The sequence below is a fragment of the Balaenoptera ricei genome, chromosome 14 (assembly GCF_028023285.1).
Source record: "Balaenoptera ricei isolate mBalRic1 chromosome 14, mBalRic1.hap2, whole genome shotgun sequence".
Taxonomy (NCBI): Eukaryota; Metazoa; Chordata; class Mammalia; order Artiodactyla; family Balaenopteridae; genus Balaenoptera; species Balaenoptera ricei.
Genome location: NC_082652.1, coordinates 48069327 through 48086815, shown reverse-complemented (window position 1 = coordinate 48086815; position 17489 = coordinate 48069327). Strand labels below are relative to the sequence as shown.

The window sequence follows — 17489 nt, the reverse complement described above, 5'->3', positions numbered from 1 at the left end:
CAGTGGGGGGGGGGGGTGGCGGGGAAGAATATCAGTGGGAAGATTTAAGAGGAGTGGATTTCTAATAGCTAGTGTAGAATGATGTATAGTTTGAATTAGCTTGTTACTGAGATACAAAAACCCTAAGAGTGCATACAAATTTGAACTGGGGCATTTCCCTTTATTCTTTGATGGAGATAATAAGCCGTAATATGGGCAATAGATTCGAGATCTCCAACATTGACCTTGTCCTTTTTATCCCCCAGTAGTAAAGGGAAGTAAGTGATCACCACAGTCTTCATTTTTAGAGAGTTATCTTTTCAGGGAAAGGGGCAGTACCCAGAGAAACATAAAATTCATTCCACAAATGCTTTTGAAAATGTAAACTTTTGCTAGGGCTTTTCAAATGATAAAAACAAATTCAAGCTGCTTAATCAGAAAAGAATACTGGAGTATCATGAAATCCAAGGGCAAAATGCAGCAAAGGATGAAACAAGGAACTGAAAAGATGGAAAATGGTCTCATTGGCTCATCTTGGGTTCATGTGTCCTCGCTTGAGCCAATCAGCTGTGTCCGGGCAGTCGGGCATGTAGTCCAAATGTTCTATCTGGGGTTCCTTCTCTGTGGGGAAAGAGTGACATTTATTGATGAAGGGTTACTAGACGGAACCCTCCAAAGTGATCTACTACAATACCACGTTTAAACTTGCCGGCCTATTATAATTAAAACCTCTAATGGTGTGTGGCCTTTAGGAAGGTTACACAGTTTATCAAACTTGCAAATATAATAAGCTTTTCAAGCATTTCCCTTCACATGCTGTCATACGGTTCTAACAGTTTTCCTCCAGGTGGCTGCTCTGTATCTCAAAGATCACTGCATTGCTAATTATATATTTTTTAAAAAAATATAATGCCTTTCCACTTACGTAATCCACCACCATTTTTAGAACTCTCTATAATGTACTTTTCCTCCACGTATAGTCATATCTCTCATGCAATTTTTCTTAAATTGCCCTGGACCCCTTTTTTTCTCCATACTGTTGTATGTTACCACTTTTTTGAGACCTAAGAAATTTAACTTTCAGATTTAGAAAATATAGCTTTAATATATTAGTAAATGATGTGGCATTTTTGAAAGGTCACTTTTTTTATGGTTGGAAGGAAAATAGGAAATATTTGTGAGTCATTTTAGCTGTCTCAGTGAGTTTAATGCCAGTTTTTCTCTCTAAGGTTAGATGCTTAATTTCAACACAAAGTATCACTTTTCTCCATATGCCTGACTTTAATTTTTGTGACATGGCAGAATAAAGTGATACAGTCCTTTGGAGTAGAAGTTTGCATGTGTGGTAGTGGGTGGTAAGCATGTTGCTTCTGCCAGCTTTGCTGTTCATGCCTCTTATGGTATTGGTGTTACAAACAGACCACAACTACCTTAGATAGGTCAAGCACTATCGGTTCTCTCTCCAGCTCTGTCATTTATTAACAGAGTGATCTTGGGCTAATTATTTCACCTCTTGGAGCTGTTGTTTTTCTCATCCATAAATTTGGAGAAAAGAGTTTTTAGAGCTATTGACTTTTAAAAACAATACTTAACACTGTTCCTGGAAATTCATCACTGCTAACTAAATGGTAGTTACTATTAATTTTTAGTAGATGACGTGTGTTTCTTGTAAAATGCAACTTCACTAGTGCAAAGCTCCTATCTAGTTAAATTGATATCTGTTTTGTTGCTTTGCAGTGGTACGTGGCTCTCCTAAACTTGGAGCTCCCGGAAGCTATCGTGGGAAGTTGGGGCAATGAGGGAAATATAGACATAGGAGTGAACGGATAAAATAATCGGCAAACTCATTAGCTATTCAGGGAATGTTAAATTGATTGAGTTGATTACTTTGTGAAAGCTCTAAGTAGAATTAAAAAGAGGAATTTCTGTAGAATAAAGTAGTAACACATTTGAAGACTGAAACTCACACGAAGTAGAAAACAGAAATGGAAAGAACAAACCTGTATACAATAAAGTGAAACATAAATTGAAGCAAGAATTGCTGTCATGTGTGTATTTTACCTTACATCCTGAGATGCACATTTTAATATAAGTAAAAAAATATAATTTTTAAGAACAGTAAAACAATCCTGCTTTGCCCGCTGTTGGCCAGGCCATTAGCAGAACATTTTATTTTCTTTTGGGCTCTAGAACTAAAGAAAGAAAACTGGACAAGATCCAGAGAAGAGCGATAGCAGGAACCAAAGGACTATTAAAAAAATAAGGCCCATGAGGAAAGGGTGAAGGAGTTGTGAATCTTTCGTTTGAAGAGAAGTTCAAGAGGCCACTTAATAAGTCTTCGCATATGTGAAGGGTTGTCATGAGAAGGATACTGAGCAGTTGTTTCCTTTCTCACTAAGAACTGAAGAAAGGGGAATGGTGCCAGAGAGACGCGGGTTAGATAAAAAGAAATACTCCTTGCAGAGAGAGCAAGGCATGAAATCTGTAGTCAGATTAGCTGGTCCACATATCTTTGACTGGACTAGACAGCCTTGGTCCTTGACCGTTTGGCTGTATTCTTTTGAGGTTGGCTACACACCTTCACTGAACGCCTATGGATTTAAATCTTGGCCACAGAGGTGGCACTTCAAAATCTTGTACCATCTTGAATGTCTTGACTTTTTCATGCCTGTTTCTCTTCTTTATCTGCTCCAAATTACAAGGTGGTACAGAGCACAGAATGCATTCTTGTAGCCACTAAAAGAGACTCTTAGACCTGAATAATGAGTAGACTCGTGAGGCAGGTGTCCCCTCCACAATGTTTCTCATATATACTTGGAATCACTGTTTACCTCAAACAGTATTAAATGACATTTAGAAATAGAAACTCTTTTCCTAGGGAGATCTTCACGGCTGTTAATGGGAAAAGTCTCCAAATAAGATTTTGTACCATGATGACAATTTAGCCAATTGGTTAAATAACTGTGTTTCCTATCACTAAATATGGAAAAGCTTCTTTTTTTTTTTTTTTTTTAAGTGAGAGCTGCTGAGTTAATAGAGTTTAAAAGCGAAACGTATAGAAAATTCTAAGCACATTTGTCGTGGACTGTGTAAGTGAGTGGTAACTAACTGATGTATGCCAGCCCTCTGGGGTGAAAATAGTGGAAGGGAGGAGCCGGGGGATGATTTGGTTGACATTTTACTCAATCACACAGACACTTAATTGGGACTGGTACAGAATTTTAAGTGCCTTTTTTGGGACTTACTGTTGTGATCTTTCTTTAGAACAGCCCTGATATACCCTTCAGAAGGCTGGCCTGGGAGGACGTTGTCTGTGCCAAATTACAACACAGAACAAGGGGCTGTTCTCTTTCATTTGCTGAGAATAGTGCTTAATAAGTACTATTTGACAACATGCTGAATTAAGAGAATGTTATAAGGATGTTTCACGAAGGAAAGTGGGTAAAACATCTGATGTTTACAAGTTCTATTTACATGTAAGTTGACAGCAGGATAAAGCCATGCTTAAACCTTTATTTTAAAAATTTTATTCATTCGTTTGAATATATATGCTGAGAGAAAAGGCTTTTATCTGGTTCCAAATATACTTTATATCTCTGTATAGTTAATGCCAATTTTTTTCCGTGTTGGTTTGAAATGTATCAGGCCCTGGTAAACTGCTTTATGTTAACCAAATTCATGCAATACTGATTTGTAGCCTGGGATACATCCCTGATTATTTCCTGTTTCTTTTGACCTTGACTTTGGTCCCGTTCTGGTATCTTAGTTTATAATCATAAGTAAAGGGAGAAAGGACTCAAAATTTTTAATAATATTTCTATGTATATTTCAGTGTCATAAGCTACCTATCTCAAGTTTAATGTTATCATAGATTGTAGCATATGAAAGTACTGCTGTGGGACATTCAAATGTAGTTCCATCTATTAATACACATCTATAATCTATAGTCAGGTATAACCTATGAAATAATTAACTTCTGTGTTGAAGTATAAAATAGTATAGTGATTTGTGACTTCTTTTCTAGTTAGGTCTCTCACTTAAATATGCTTTAAAAATGGGTTTAGATGACCCCCAGTGCCCCTTGCAACTTGAAGATTCTGTGCTTCCCTGATACTGAGCTTGTGTGAGGCCTGTAGCCTGTCTGAATATATGGGTAAGTAGCAATCTGTGTTATACAGTTGTAGGCTGATGATATACTCGTGACCTTATTTTAAAGAGAGATTTGTATTTTCTCACTGCAATAGAGCCTAAGGAAAAACTGAATTTTTGTGTATTCAAGTAATACCTCCCTTCCTTTTCTTTCCCTTACTTAGGATCTAGTGCAATTCTAATGAGCAGAACAAGTGCTGGAGTAAAAAGAAAGAGAGAGAAAGATATAAGGATAAACAGAACAATTAACTAGGGACTAGTTTTCAATGCTTAAAAAAAATACAGTGTATAGGGAGGGTGGGAGGGAGATGCAAGAGGGAGGGGATATGGGGATATATGTATAGATATAGCTGATTCACTTTGTTATACAGCAGAAACTGACACAACATTGTAAAGCAATTATACTCCATTAAAGATGTTTAAAAAATAAATAAAAGGATACTCTTTAACACTAAAAAAAAAAAAAAAAAAACAGTGTAAACTAATACCTTACCTTACATTTTATTTTATTAATACCTGACAATTGTGTAGCATTTGTGATTCACAGAGTGCACTCATCAACGTCCTCATTTAATCCTCACGACAATTTATGAAAGAGGCGCTGTTCTTTGCATTTCAATTAGAAAACTGCTTCTGAGATTATTGTGACTTAACTGGGATCACGCAGCTAGTATTGGGTCAGGATTCAAACTTTGCACTCAGACTTAAGAACCAGCTGTCTTTCTTTTCTGTTCTTCACAATATTCATCCGGGCTGGGTTTGCTCTGAAGCTATACTGAGATACACAGTTTAGGTGAACTGCATATGTGCTCGTGTGAAATCTGGGTAAATCATTTATAGAACAGGCCGTTTAGTTTTCCTTTTCATCTGGCTTAATGGGATTGCATGGTTTAAGACTAAGAAACAGGAAGTCTTCAGTTGCCACTAACTGACTGGGAACCTTGTGTCCATTTCTTCAAATATAAAATGAAGGCAGGTGGCGTTTAGGTTCTCCAAGCTTCCCTCTAGCTCTGAAATTCTGTGATTCCAAATTTATATATTAAAATTTAATTTTTAAATTAATTTAATAATTAAATTTAAAATTCTGCTCCATTCAGAATTAAAAAAAAAAAAAAAAGTTGCCTCATATGATGAGCCCACCTTTTTACATTAACTTTCTCCTAACAATCTATGCCAGGGATTGATATGCTTTGTTTGAGTTTTAGATAATATAGTAGCACAATCCCAGATTCCATTCTGTAAGAAATAGTTATCACATGGTGAGACTCTCATTCTGAATTTAAAGAGTGAAAAATGACTGCAGAACGCCAATTGTACAGGAGTTTATTCCCCAAATGTAAATTGAGACTTAGTATTAAGTACTTGGGCTGCCAAGACCTTGAGCTCCCAGCCTAGCACGGAAAGCCAGGCCCACAAATGTGAAATGTCATTACAGCTAGAAGGACCCTGGGAAGGATGCGTACAGAGTGCCAGGAGAGTAAGAGAAGGAAACAGTTCCGTCCGTGGGATGGAAAATGGAAGGGATGCACCAGTGAGGACTTCACCAAGAATGGGGTTTTACCAGATGGAGAAAGGATAGTAGACCATCCTAGGCCGAAGGAAGCATGTAGGAGAAGCAGATCCCTTAAGGAAACTACTTCAGAGAACCCCAGCTAGTTCTGTTTGTATCACATGCCAGAGGATGACTTGCTGGGAAGGTAAGCTGCACCTAGCATGGGAAAGTCTTGTATGGACTTGAGACTATCCTAGGCATTAAGGAGACATTCGAAGAAAGGAAGAACTGATGTCTCGCAAAGATGACAGAGAAGGCAGTGTTAGACTCTGAAATTTCTAGCTTGAACAACTGTGGGGGAAGGGCATTCTAGGCAACAGGATGAGCGTGAGAAAAGCCCACGGACACCCGAGATAGATAGCACACAGGGCTGTGCTAGTCTCCATCGATGGGCCCTTCTTTGGCCCTCTCATGCCTCAGACGTTCCCAGTGTGATTTCTGTAGCCAGGTCAGGAAGGGTTCCATGCGGTTCTCCATGGATTTTGGACTTTTTTCTCTTAACAGTGAACAGCCATTGAAGATTTCTAAGCAAAGTAATAATGAAAGTAGATTTGCATTTGAAAGACTCTAATTGCAGCAAAATGGAAGCTAGGTTAGAGGGATGCCACAATGTAGACGGAAACACCCTCACAATATTCCTGCTGAGAGCTGTTGGGAGCCTGCATTAAGTGAGAGCAGAGGGGATGTGTAGAAAGGGATGGAGCCCAGAGAGACTGAGCTAGAATAATGACAACAATAATATTAGCTGAGATTTATTGAGGGCTCACCTTGTACCAGGTGCCTGGTGTAAATGCTTTATATTCACTAATCATGTAATCCTTACAACAGCCCTGTGAAGTAGACACTATTATTCTTATCATCATCATCATCTACATTTTCCAGCTGAGAAGACTGAAGTACAGAGACATTAAATAACTTGCAGAGTTACACAGCCCGCAAGTGGCAGTTTGGGGATGTGAACTGAAGCAAGCTGTTTCTAGAGTCCACACCCGTAATGACTGCATTCTGTTGCCTCTGGATCAATAGGCACCCATGCGATTTGGTGAGGAGTTGGATGTAGGTGATGAGGGAAGAGGTACCATTGGCAGTGACTGCTTGGTTGACTGGGAGGGTAGAGCTACCCCACACAGAGATGGGAGGAGCCAGGGCTCTTGGAGGAAAGATCATCATTCTGAGATATATCAAGTTTTCAGGTTCTCATGGGGCATTCAGCTGGTGATATCCAGATGGCAATTGGATATATAGACCTGGAGCTCAGGATTGGCCTGTGCCTGACAGTTGTGTGTAATTCTAAGTGCAACTGATATCAGGGCAAAGTAATGAATTGGCAAAGCTGAATATAGCTCAAACTATATTCATAATCGCCCTTTATCTGAAGGACTCTGGGTAGAACTTTATGCCCTTGCTGTATCTCCCCAGAAATATTTATAAATATTTCTCTACATAGGTCCATGCAGGTCCACGCAGTAGAAATACTGGGGAGGGAACTCCAGCGTAAGTGGGACTAATCTGGGGATTCTCTGTAGTGAAGACAGCTCCAAGGCAGAAAACGTTCCTGTGTATTGAACCAATGCAGTTAAATGCTGTGTAGCTCTCTTGCATCCAACTTTGGATTCCATTCTTTACAATCTAAATGGAAAGTACCCTTTACAAACCTCCCAAAAGGTGTGTGGTTTCCTGGTGGTCCTTGGAACAGATGAGTGAGGTGGTGGTTTAATCCCAGCCAGGGTGGCAGTTCAGGGTCAGCATCATGAAATCCAAAAAGCAGAGGAGTCCTTTGGAGCCAGTGCCCAGCAGTAGTCGGATGCATTCAAGGAGGTACAGATGAATGGAGGTCAAGTGGTAGGCACATTTCTCTCCATGTCAGTGGCCTGTACTTGCTTTCCAGAAAAAAATGTTCTTTCCCTCTCTATTCTAGGGTCTAAACATACAATCAAAGGAACGTAGCAAAGAAACCTTGGGACCTAAGCATCACATATAGAGTAATAATTTTGAAACTACTTAAAAGTTCTGATTATTATATCCAATTAATTTTAAAAAGCCAAGTGAAATTGTTGGATATTATTTTAAACTTTATTTTTAAATACAGACTAATAAGTTTTAGCTGCATTCATTTCTCAATTAAATTTATCTGATCGTTAGATTCTGTTTGTCTCCAGAATCTTAAGTGAACTGTGTTCTTTTGGCCTACTTGAGATGTTAAACGTAAGCAGAGCTGCACTCTTATTTGACTGTTCCACTCAGCTTGGGCAAGGTAACAGCAGTTTCGTATCCTAATATCTCAAAGTATAAATTGATTGTGATTACTTTTACCCATAAAGCCTCTTTGGAAGAGACAAAGTTTACCCATAATACTCTTGACTTAAATTATATCTGCTGTGTGCTGGAATGACCAGCTTTCTTCCTGTATCACTCTCTGTGGGAGGCAGAATTCTAAGGTGACCCCCTTGATGGCCATCCCCTGGTGTTATACCAGATTATGTTATATGGCAAAGGGAATTTTGCAGATGTAATTAAGGTCCCTAATCAATTGACTTTGAGATAGAGAGATTATCCTTAGTGGGCCCAACCTAATCAGGCAAGCCCTTCAAAATAGATAGTTTTCTCTGGCTGGTTACAGAAGAAGAGGTCAGAGATACTCAAAGCATGAGAGGGATTCAACATAAGGCAGGTTCTTGTACCTAAGATAAGGAGGGGGCCACAGGGCAAGGACTTGAGAGCAGCCTTTAAGAGTCCAGAGTAAGTAGTCCTCCAGCAAGAAGAAAACAACTGTAACTGAATTCTTCCAACAAAAAGAATGAGTTTAGAAGAGCACCCTGAGCTTCAGATGAGCACCCAGCCAGCCAGCATCTTGATTTCAGCCTGAGCAGAGAACTCAGCCATGCCGTGCCAGATTTCTGACCCATGTATAAGCTGCTAAGTTTGTGGTAATTTGTTATGCAGCAATAGAAAACTGATACACTGTCCCTCGCTGCATTTCTCTCTATTAATGCTGGTTACTGGTCTTCAGAGTTGCAGTGTTACCATCTCTCAACTTAGTGTATTTTCCATCTGTTGCCCTAATAGCCACGACTGCATTAAGTTAAGGAAAATCCTATTTCTTTTCCCCTTTTCTCTTTTAAAACCCTGAGCCCAGTCTTACTGGTTCTATCTTACTGTGATTCTTCATCTAGGTTCCAGGCTTTGCAGGGAGATAGGGAAGGACTCACCCTCTTCATGTTGTTAACGTGTCATCGTGCTGAAAGTGATTTCAGGATGTAGTTTCTGTTCCATTTCCCTTTATTGACTTAGTTCTTGGCGATGTTATATCCTGCTGTCAAAGATGTTTCTCATGTTATCCATTGGAGTGGGTCTGTTATCTCCATTTCACATGTAGAAAATAAGCTAAAGAGCAGTATGTGGCTATCCCATAGCAGAGGTGGGAGTGGGACCTAGAATAGAAATAAATGTGTGGGACGGGCTGGTGGATGTTTCTAGAACACAGCAACAAAGAGCAGTTGATCAGACATGGATACCAGAGAGTCCCACCAGTGCAATCTGTAAGCACGCTAAACAGAAAGTATCTCATTTTGACTGTCTGACTTGGGGGGAAAGAACGCAGGCCGTCAGTTTTATATGTGTGTGATTGTTCTATTTCAGTCTCCTTGGTTTTATTTAGACCCTCTACCTAGTATTTCTCTTGTATCTAGAAAAAAAATAAATTTTGAAATGGAAGAAAATAATCTCTCTTTTTATTAAGTTAATGGAATAACATTCTGGACACTGGTCCCCTGGATAATTTATAAAGTGATTTCTTTATTTCTTAGAGGTGGAAGAGAGAATGGGATGGGGTAGAAAGTTTTCCATATTCATTTTTATTATATCCACATCATTCAGGTAAATTTCTTTAATTAGCTTTGCCCTTGTCTGAAAAAAATTAAATATATTTATATATTATTAACTATATTCCAATTCTCTGCTATCTAGCTCGGCAAGCTTAGAACATTCTGAGTGATTTGGTCACATTCACGTAGTGACTCACTGATGGATCTTGGTGGGTGGAGCCCCTTCATTAATTGAGCCAGACTGCGCTTTCCCTTATTTGTCAGTGTTTGCGAAACCCTTTCAGATGTTATTTAAATTTAACATAATGTAAACTTCACTAATAGTGACCTTTATGTATAATTGCCAACATAATTTTGATCAGTTAAAATAAATTTCTAATTTTAAAAAGTATATGCGTACATAATACGCTTGAGAACTCTTGGAACTGTATTTTGCCTTTGCTCAAGCCAGCCAAATATTCCATGTCTAAGATTACACATTTAGGAAATAACCCTGTGTACAGAGGAATAAATGTCAAAGTGATTTTTTTTCGTTACATTTGCCTCAGAAAATTGTACTAATAATTTATCTGTAAGCAATATATCAATAGTTGGCTAAGTGATGTAACTAACCAAATTAATTGATGATGTCTTTCCATCAATATCTGTAAACTCCTGGTTTTGCTGGGGGGGGGGTGGTTATTTTTTTAGATTTTTAGAAAGAAAGGATTTTTTTTGGTTTGTTTTGTTTTCCAGTTCTATTTTAGGAAGTTGCACCCCACTTATCAGAGACATTATGTACTTCTTTTAGGCCTACGATATCTTTATAGACTTGTCTTTAAAATTTGGTGATCTGATTTTTTTTTAAGTTTCTGACTGTTTATTTCTACTATTTTAATATGGTGTTCTTTCATGTTGAACTTTTTTTTTTCAGTTTTACTTATTTTATTTTTTAAATTTTTAAAATATTTTGGCTGCGCTGTGTGGCATGAGGGATCTTAGTTCCCCCACCAGAGATCAAACCCGTACACCCAGCATTGGGAGCACGGAGTCTTAACCACTGGACCGCCAGGGAAGTCCCTGAACTTCTTTATTACATGTATTTTGAAGCCGTAGAGGTAAAGCGTTGTCTAGCTTCTGCCTTCAGGGCAACCCACCTGGAAAAATAGAAATCCAGGTGTTACTTGGCATCTGTATTTTTCACGTTACCCCTCTTTTATGTGTTCAGAAAATTTTTTTTTAGTTCAGTGGTTTTGTGTGTTGACACTGGAAACATCATTAGATTTTCAACAATGGCATATGTGTGAGTCTTTGTTTCTTTTTTTCAAAATCTTGTTTGGTTTTCTTTTGAAGGCCATGCAGGATTTTTGGAAATCAACTTAATGGGAGAAAAATTCTAAAAACTGTCATATATAATTCAAATATTTTACTAAGAATGTATCTTTTCGTGTAACTTTTATTTATTTATTTATTTATTTTTGGCTGTGTTGGATCTTCGTTTCTGTGCGAGGGCTTTCTCTAGTTGTGGCAAGCGGGGGCCACTCTTCATCACGGTGCGCGGGCCTCTCACTATCGCGGCCTCTCTTGTTGCGGAGCACAGGCTCCAGACATGCAGGCTCAGTAATTGTGGCTCACGGGCCTAGTTGCTCCGCGGCATGTGGGATCTTCCCAGACCAGGGCTTGAACCCGGGTCCCCTGCATTGGCAGGCAGATTCTCAACCACTGCGCCACCAGGGAAGCCCTCATGTAACTTTTATAGCAGTAAATCATTTTTTTTAGTGTGATTCTTCAGTACTTTATATTTTATTTGTCACATAATAAAGCTCAAGGGACTCTAAACCACATTTGAAACTAAAAATGACAGTGAAAATCCTATAAGTTTGACTCATGGCTCAGTTTATCCTCTTGAAATAAAATTGTTGGATTTTTTTTTTTTTTATAATTTATGTTCTTTTTTTAAAAAGTGTATTTATTTATTTTTAATTTATTTTATTTTTGGCTGCGTTGGGTCTTTGTTGCTTCGTGCAGGCTTTCTCTAGTTGCAGCAAGTGGGGGCTACTCTCTGTTGCGGTGTGTGAGCTTCTCATTGCGGTGGCTTCTCTTGTTGCGGAGCACGGGCTCTAGGCAAGTGGACTTCAGTAGTTGTGGCACGCAGGCTCAGTAGTTGTGGCTTGTGGCTCTAGAGCACAGGCTCAGTAGTTGTGGCGCATGGGCTTAGTTGCTCTGCGGCATGTGGGATCTTCCTGAACCAGGGATCGAACCCGTGTCCCCTGCATTGGCAGGCAGATTCTTAACCAGTATGCCACCAGGGAAGTCCCAAATTGTTGGATTTAACATGACATTTACACCTGGTGAAAATCATCCCTTTATTTTAATAGTTGATGTGAAGCATACAGTGCAAATCATTGCACATTAATTATCAGAGCATTTTCTCATTGGAGAAAGAAACTGTTGTGTACCTGAGTCCAGCTGGTAAGAGAAAGGGAACTAATTGAGGAAGGAAGTAAGTCAAAGTCATATTTTTCATGAGGCTTCTATCTGTACAATACTATCCTGATCCTTTATGTTTATCCTCATCCGCTCATCCCAACTTTCTTACAGTATTATCACCATCATTTTAAATGTGAGAATTCTGAGGCTCAAAGATGTTAAATAATTTGCCCAGAGTCATATAGTTAATAAATATTAGAATCTCAATTCAAACCTAAGTCTGGCTCCAACTCTTAGGCTATTGAGATCCCAAACTGCCTTCCACCTAACATGTGGAATCATCATACATTCATTTGAACTAGTGAAAGCAAAGAGCTGGGGGCAGGGCAAGGAGGAGGGATCCTAGGAATGTGCCTGGTGATTTGGCCTTTGCCTGCCCTCCCTTTTCAGAGCTTGGTGTCTGGAGGAGGCTGGGATGATGCCTGCATGTTTCGATGCTTGGTCTCTGTGTGATTTTATGGTATAACATTGCCTCGCACCATGTGATAAATAACACATGTTGCACCAACCAAATGCATCATCTTATGTTCACTGTCCAACACTGGAGAACACACGGGCTGTATCAGACTTATGGAGAGAGGAATGTCTATATTCTGTCTTTTAATGGATTGGCAAAGTGTAATTTTCCTCTTGTGAATCTGAGCCCCCTTCCTCGCCTGCCAGAAATGTGATTCCATGGTATGTGCCAGGCACTGTACTAAGAGATTTAGTATATTGTCAGTGTTTGTAGAAATACTGATACTGCAATTGCTCACCTGTTTTTCTAAAAATCACTTGACATGGAATTCTTATCTTTTAAATATTAGGTACAGTATAGTATTTCAGAGCAGAAAATTTCAGATTTGACTTAAGTAGGCATACTTCTGTTTCCTACAGCAGAAACCTATTATTCCTGGTAAATCTGTTGAAAAGGGAGTCCTTTGTCCCAGGGTTCATTTGAAAAGAGGTAATGATATATCCTTAATCTCTCTCTTTTTTAAACATCTTTCTCTTTTGTTTTATACATTCCTTTTTGCTTAGATTTCACCATGAAGTTCTTTGACTCCCTTACCATTTAGTGTTTTGTCTAAATTCATCTCTATTTCTTTCTCTTCTGGTTGGGATTTCACAGTAAACCGTAAAATGTAAAAACTCTTTCACTTGCTTAGAACCCAAGGTTGCAGTTTTTGGGCCTTTGAACAGAGTATTCATCTAAAGAAGGGATCTTAGTGTAGATTTGTGGATGTTTGTTTAGGGCGGGAAGAGATCAGTAGGAGATACTTGAAAAAACAGCCTTTCTAAATACTCTGCTTTCCTCGAGGGGCTTAAATATTGAATAAGACCTTAGTGCTTAATTTATACTTAGACTTATTTAATGTGAATGCTCACCCATTTCTACCCAAGATTGTTCATTCAGAAAGTGCTTATTATATACCTGTTCTACACCCGGTGGCCTTGTGGAATGCAAACGAGAGGAGAAATAGAAATGATGTTGGGCCCGAAGAGGTGATGATCTGGTTGAGGTGACAGGGTTCCTCGTTTCGTGTCTGTGCACTCAAAGTAAGGACAGGTGCAGATTTAATAGTTCTTAGCATTTGTTTCATCTTTCTAAACTTTAGATACTTTTAGTCAATAGAAGAACTAGACATCACTTTTAGATTAGTCAGCATGCTATGACAGCAGATATTTGGCTTCACTTAATCAGAATATTTTACAAGAATAAAAATATCCTGGGGGCTTCAGTTGCTTTCTTTGACATTCTTACTCATTTTCAGAAAACAGGGACCTCTTAATCATGGGTTACACTAGAATTTCTGTGCTGCAGGTTCATGGCCAAAGTGAGATACAAGGGGAGGAGTTGAAGGTTAGTTACTGGGTCTTGATTCTTAGTAATGGTCAAATGGACACTTCACCCACAGGCTGTGGAGTGACTTTTCCTTTCTCTGGCACTCAGCATGTGGTATCACTGAGGTACTTGACATTAAATTCTTCTGTTGATGGTAAATTCGAGGAAATTCTAGGAAAGCTGTTTCACTGTTTTTCTTAAGATTTCTTTTTGCCATTAATATAAGAACACTTACTGTTTTTCTCTCTGCATTAGGAATACTTGATATTACCGCATTTAGAGCCATACCCCTGACTTAGAGTCATAGATAATTTAGAGCCAAAGCTCATAATATACGTCAATTTAACTATCCAAATGTAAGTTAACATTTAACTCTTATCTGTAATTAGGTACAAATAAAGAGTTCTATTAAATGTGTGACAATATTTTTAGCAATTTTTGAGTAATGTGCTGGTCTTTATGAAGTAAACTTGAGTTAGTAAAAGTAATACAGTCTCTGTACCCACAAACCAGTTAGGAAGCTTGAAATTATCAAAAGCATAATATTGATGAATGCTGTTTCCTGCAAACTCTGGGGGATTGTTTTGAAGTAAAAAATCATTAGATACCAGCCGTTGTTCAGATTTTACAACCAGGAGCTAGGCTTAGACAGTACTTCCTTAGATAGGCATCTTTAATACAATCAGTTTCTTAAAGATGAAAAACAAAAATCATTTTCTGTTTTGAAGCTAGTTTACGTATTTTGATTGTATAATTCAGGCACCACAATTCTTAATTTATTCTAATACTCCTGTATCATTTTAGGCTTGAGTTTGGCTGCAAGTCACAGAGACCCAAAGACCAAGAGTTCAGGTTGGGGTGTTTCCCAAGGTGACAGGGGCCTGTTTTTTTTTTGTTGTTGTTGTTTTTCAGTTGCTATGTCATGCACTCAATTTCAGCCCTAAGTTCCCTTCAAGGTCTGAGATGGTCACTACCATTCCAATTCTAATAATCACCTCCATATCGCATCCATCAGGAAGAATAAAGAGGGAAAAGAAAGACACATTCCCTCCAAAGATACATCTTGGTTGCCACTTAAGTTCAGTGTGGTACTGGAGATTCTAGCCAGAGGTATTAGGCAAGAAAAGAGGGGAAAAAATGGCATCCAGGTTGGAAAGGAAAAAGTATAACTATATCTATTTACAGATGACATGAACTTGTATATAGAAAATCCTAAGGAATCTACAAAAGAAACTATTAGAACTAACAAGTTCAGCAAGATTTCAAGATATAATATCAGTATGCAAAAATCAGTTGTTTCTCTACACTAGCAATGAACACTCCAAAAATGAAATTTTAAAATAATTCTATTTGCAATACCGTCAAAAGAATAAAATACGTAGGAATAAATTTAACAAAAACAGTGTAAGATTTGCACACTAAAAACTACAAAACATCATTGAAATAAAGATTTAAATAAATGGGAAGACATCCCATGTTCATGGATCAGAAACATTAATACTATTAAGATGACAGTTCTCCCCAAATTGATCTATAGATTGAACGCAATCCCTATCACAATCCTAGCTTTTGAGACAAGAACTGGTAAGCCGATCCTAAAATTCATATGGAAATGCAAGGGACCCAGAAAAACCACAACAGTCTTGAACAAAGTTGGAAGACTCACATTTCCCAATTTCAAAACTTATTACAGAGCTACAGTAATTAAGACAGTGTGGTTCTAGCATAAAGATAGATGTATAGGGCAATGGAATAGTATTGGGAAACCAGAAATAAATACTTACATTTATGGTCAATTGGTTTTTGACAGGGAGGCAAGACAGTTCAATGAAGAAAGAGTAGTCTTATCAACTGGTGCTTGGACAACTGGATAGCCACATGAAAAAGAACAAAGTTGGACCCCTACTTACAGCATGCACAAAAGTTAATTCAAAATGGATCATAAACCTAAATATAAGAGCTGAAAACTATAAAATGTTTTATAAAACATTTTAAATCTTCATGATGCATGGGTTATGCAGAAATTTTTCACATATGACACGCAAAGCACAAAATTAAAAATAAATTTGACTTCATCAAAATTAAAAAATTTTGTGGTTCAAAGGAGACTATCAACAGAGTGAAAGTATAGTTCATGTAATGTGAGAAAATATTTTCAAATCGTATGTCTGATGAGGAACTTACATCCAGAATGTTAAAAAAAAAAAAAAAAAAAAGACTCTTACAACTCGGCATTAAAGACAAGCAACCAAATTTAAAATTGGGCAAAGGAGTTGAATAAACATTTCTCCAAAAAAGATGCACAAATGGCCAACAAGCACATGAAAAGATGCTCAACATCACTAATCATTAGGTAAATACAAGTCAAAACCACAGTGAGACACACTTCACACCCACTAAAATGCCTATAATTTAAAAGATGGATAATAGCAAGTGTTGGAGTATGTGGAGTCCCTGGAACTCTCATTCATTGCTAGTGGGAATGTAAAATGGTGTAGCCAATTTGGAAAAAAATCAGGGAGTTTTCAGAAAGTTAAATATAGAGTTACCATATGACCCAGCAGTTCTACCCCAGGTATATATCTGAGAGAAATGAAAACATATGTCCATACAAAAACTTGTATACTGATGTTCATGTCAGCAGTATTCAATAACTGCCAAGATTGTAAACAGTCCAACTGTCCATCCTCTGATGACTGGACAAATAAAACATAGTATATCCATATAATCAAATATTATTTGGCCATTAAAATGAAGTACTGATGCATGCTACAACATAGATGAACCTTGAAAACATGCTAAATGAAAGAAGGCAGACAGAAAAGCTCAAATATTTTATACCTCCATTCATAAGAAATTTTCAGAATAGGCAAATTTATAGATACAGAAAGTAGATTAGTGGTTGCCTAAGTCTGGGGTGGGGAGTAGGGAATAATTGTTAATGGGTTTGAGGTTTCTTTTGGCGTGATAGAAATGTTCTGTAAATCAACACTAGTGATGATTGCACAGCTCTGTGAATATACTAAAAGCATTGAATTATAAACTACAATCAGTTAACTTTCTGGTATATTAAAGATTTTAAATCTATATGTATATCTTGGAAGTTACATATACTACTTGCACTACATCCCATTGGCTATAACCTACTTACTGTGTTACACCTACTTGTTATGGGGCCTGGGAACAGTATTCTGTATTCTGGGCAACCATGTGCCCAGCTAATATAAGAGGACTGTTACTGAGGACAAGGAGTGAGTGAGGTATTACTGGATATCTAGCAATCTTTGCCACTTGTCCAAGTTAAAGGTGAATCATAACCAAAAAAAAACTGCTACAAGTTATTATGGTTAAGTCAAACAATCATGTTGATATAAAGCTTCCTATTAGCCTGAAATAATGACCTGTTTGTTTTTCTTTTTAAAGATTTTACGTACAAAGAGAGGATGCAAAGGGCTCATGAGTACCAGTGATCCCCTGGTGGTGTCTTTATGAAACCTGGTCCTCCCAAAATTTATGGCTGTGGTAACCAAGTTGATCGTTACAGCCTCCTCTACTTTATTTATTGAAAAAGTTCTGACACTTTTAAGAATTTTTGAGAAGTCTATAAATACCATTTCAGAACACACAGTGAAATCAATAATAATTCTTTTAATTATTGAGATATAATAAATGTCAAAAATAAGGAAAGCAT

At 37.8% G+C, this 17489-nt stretch overlaps 1 protein-coding gene across 3 annotated transcripts in view; it reads left to right on the top strand.

Moving 5' to 3' along the window:
- Positions 1-17489, top strand: part of GAREM1 (GRB2 associated regulator of MAPK1 subtype 1) — a 211412-nt gene that overhangs the window by 46925 nt on the left and 146998 nt on the right. The gene's annotated exons all lie outside the window — the stretch shown is intronic.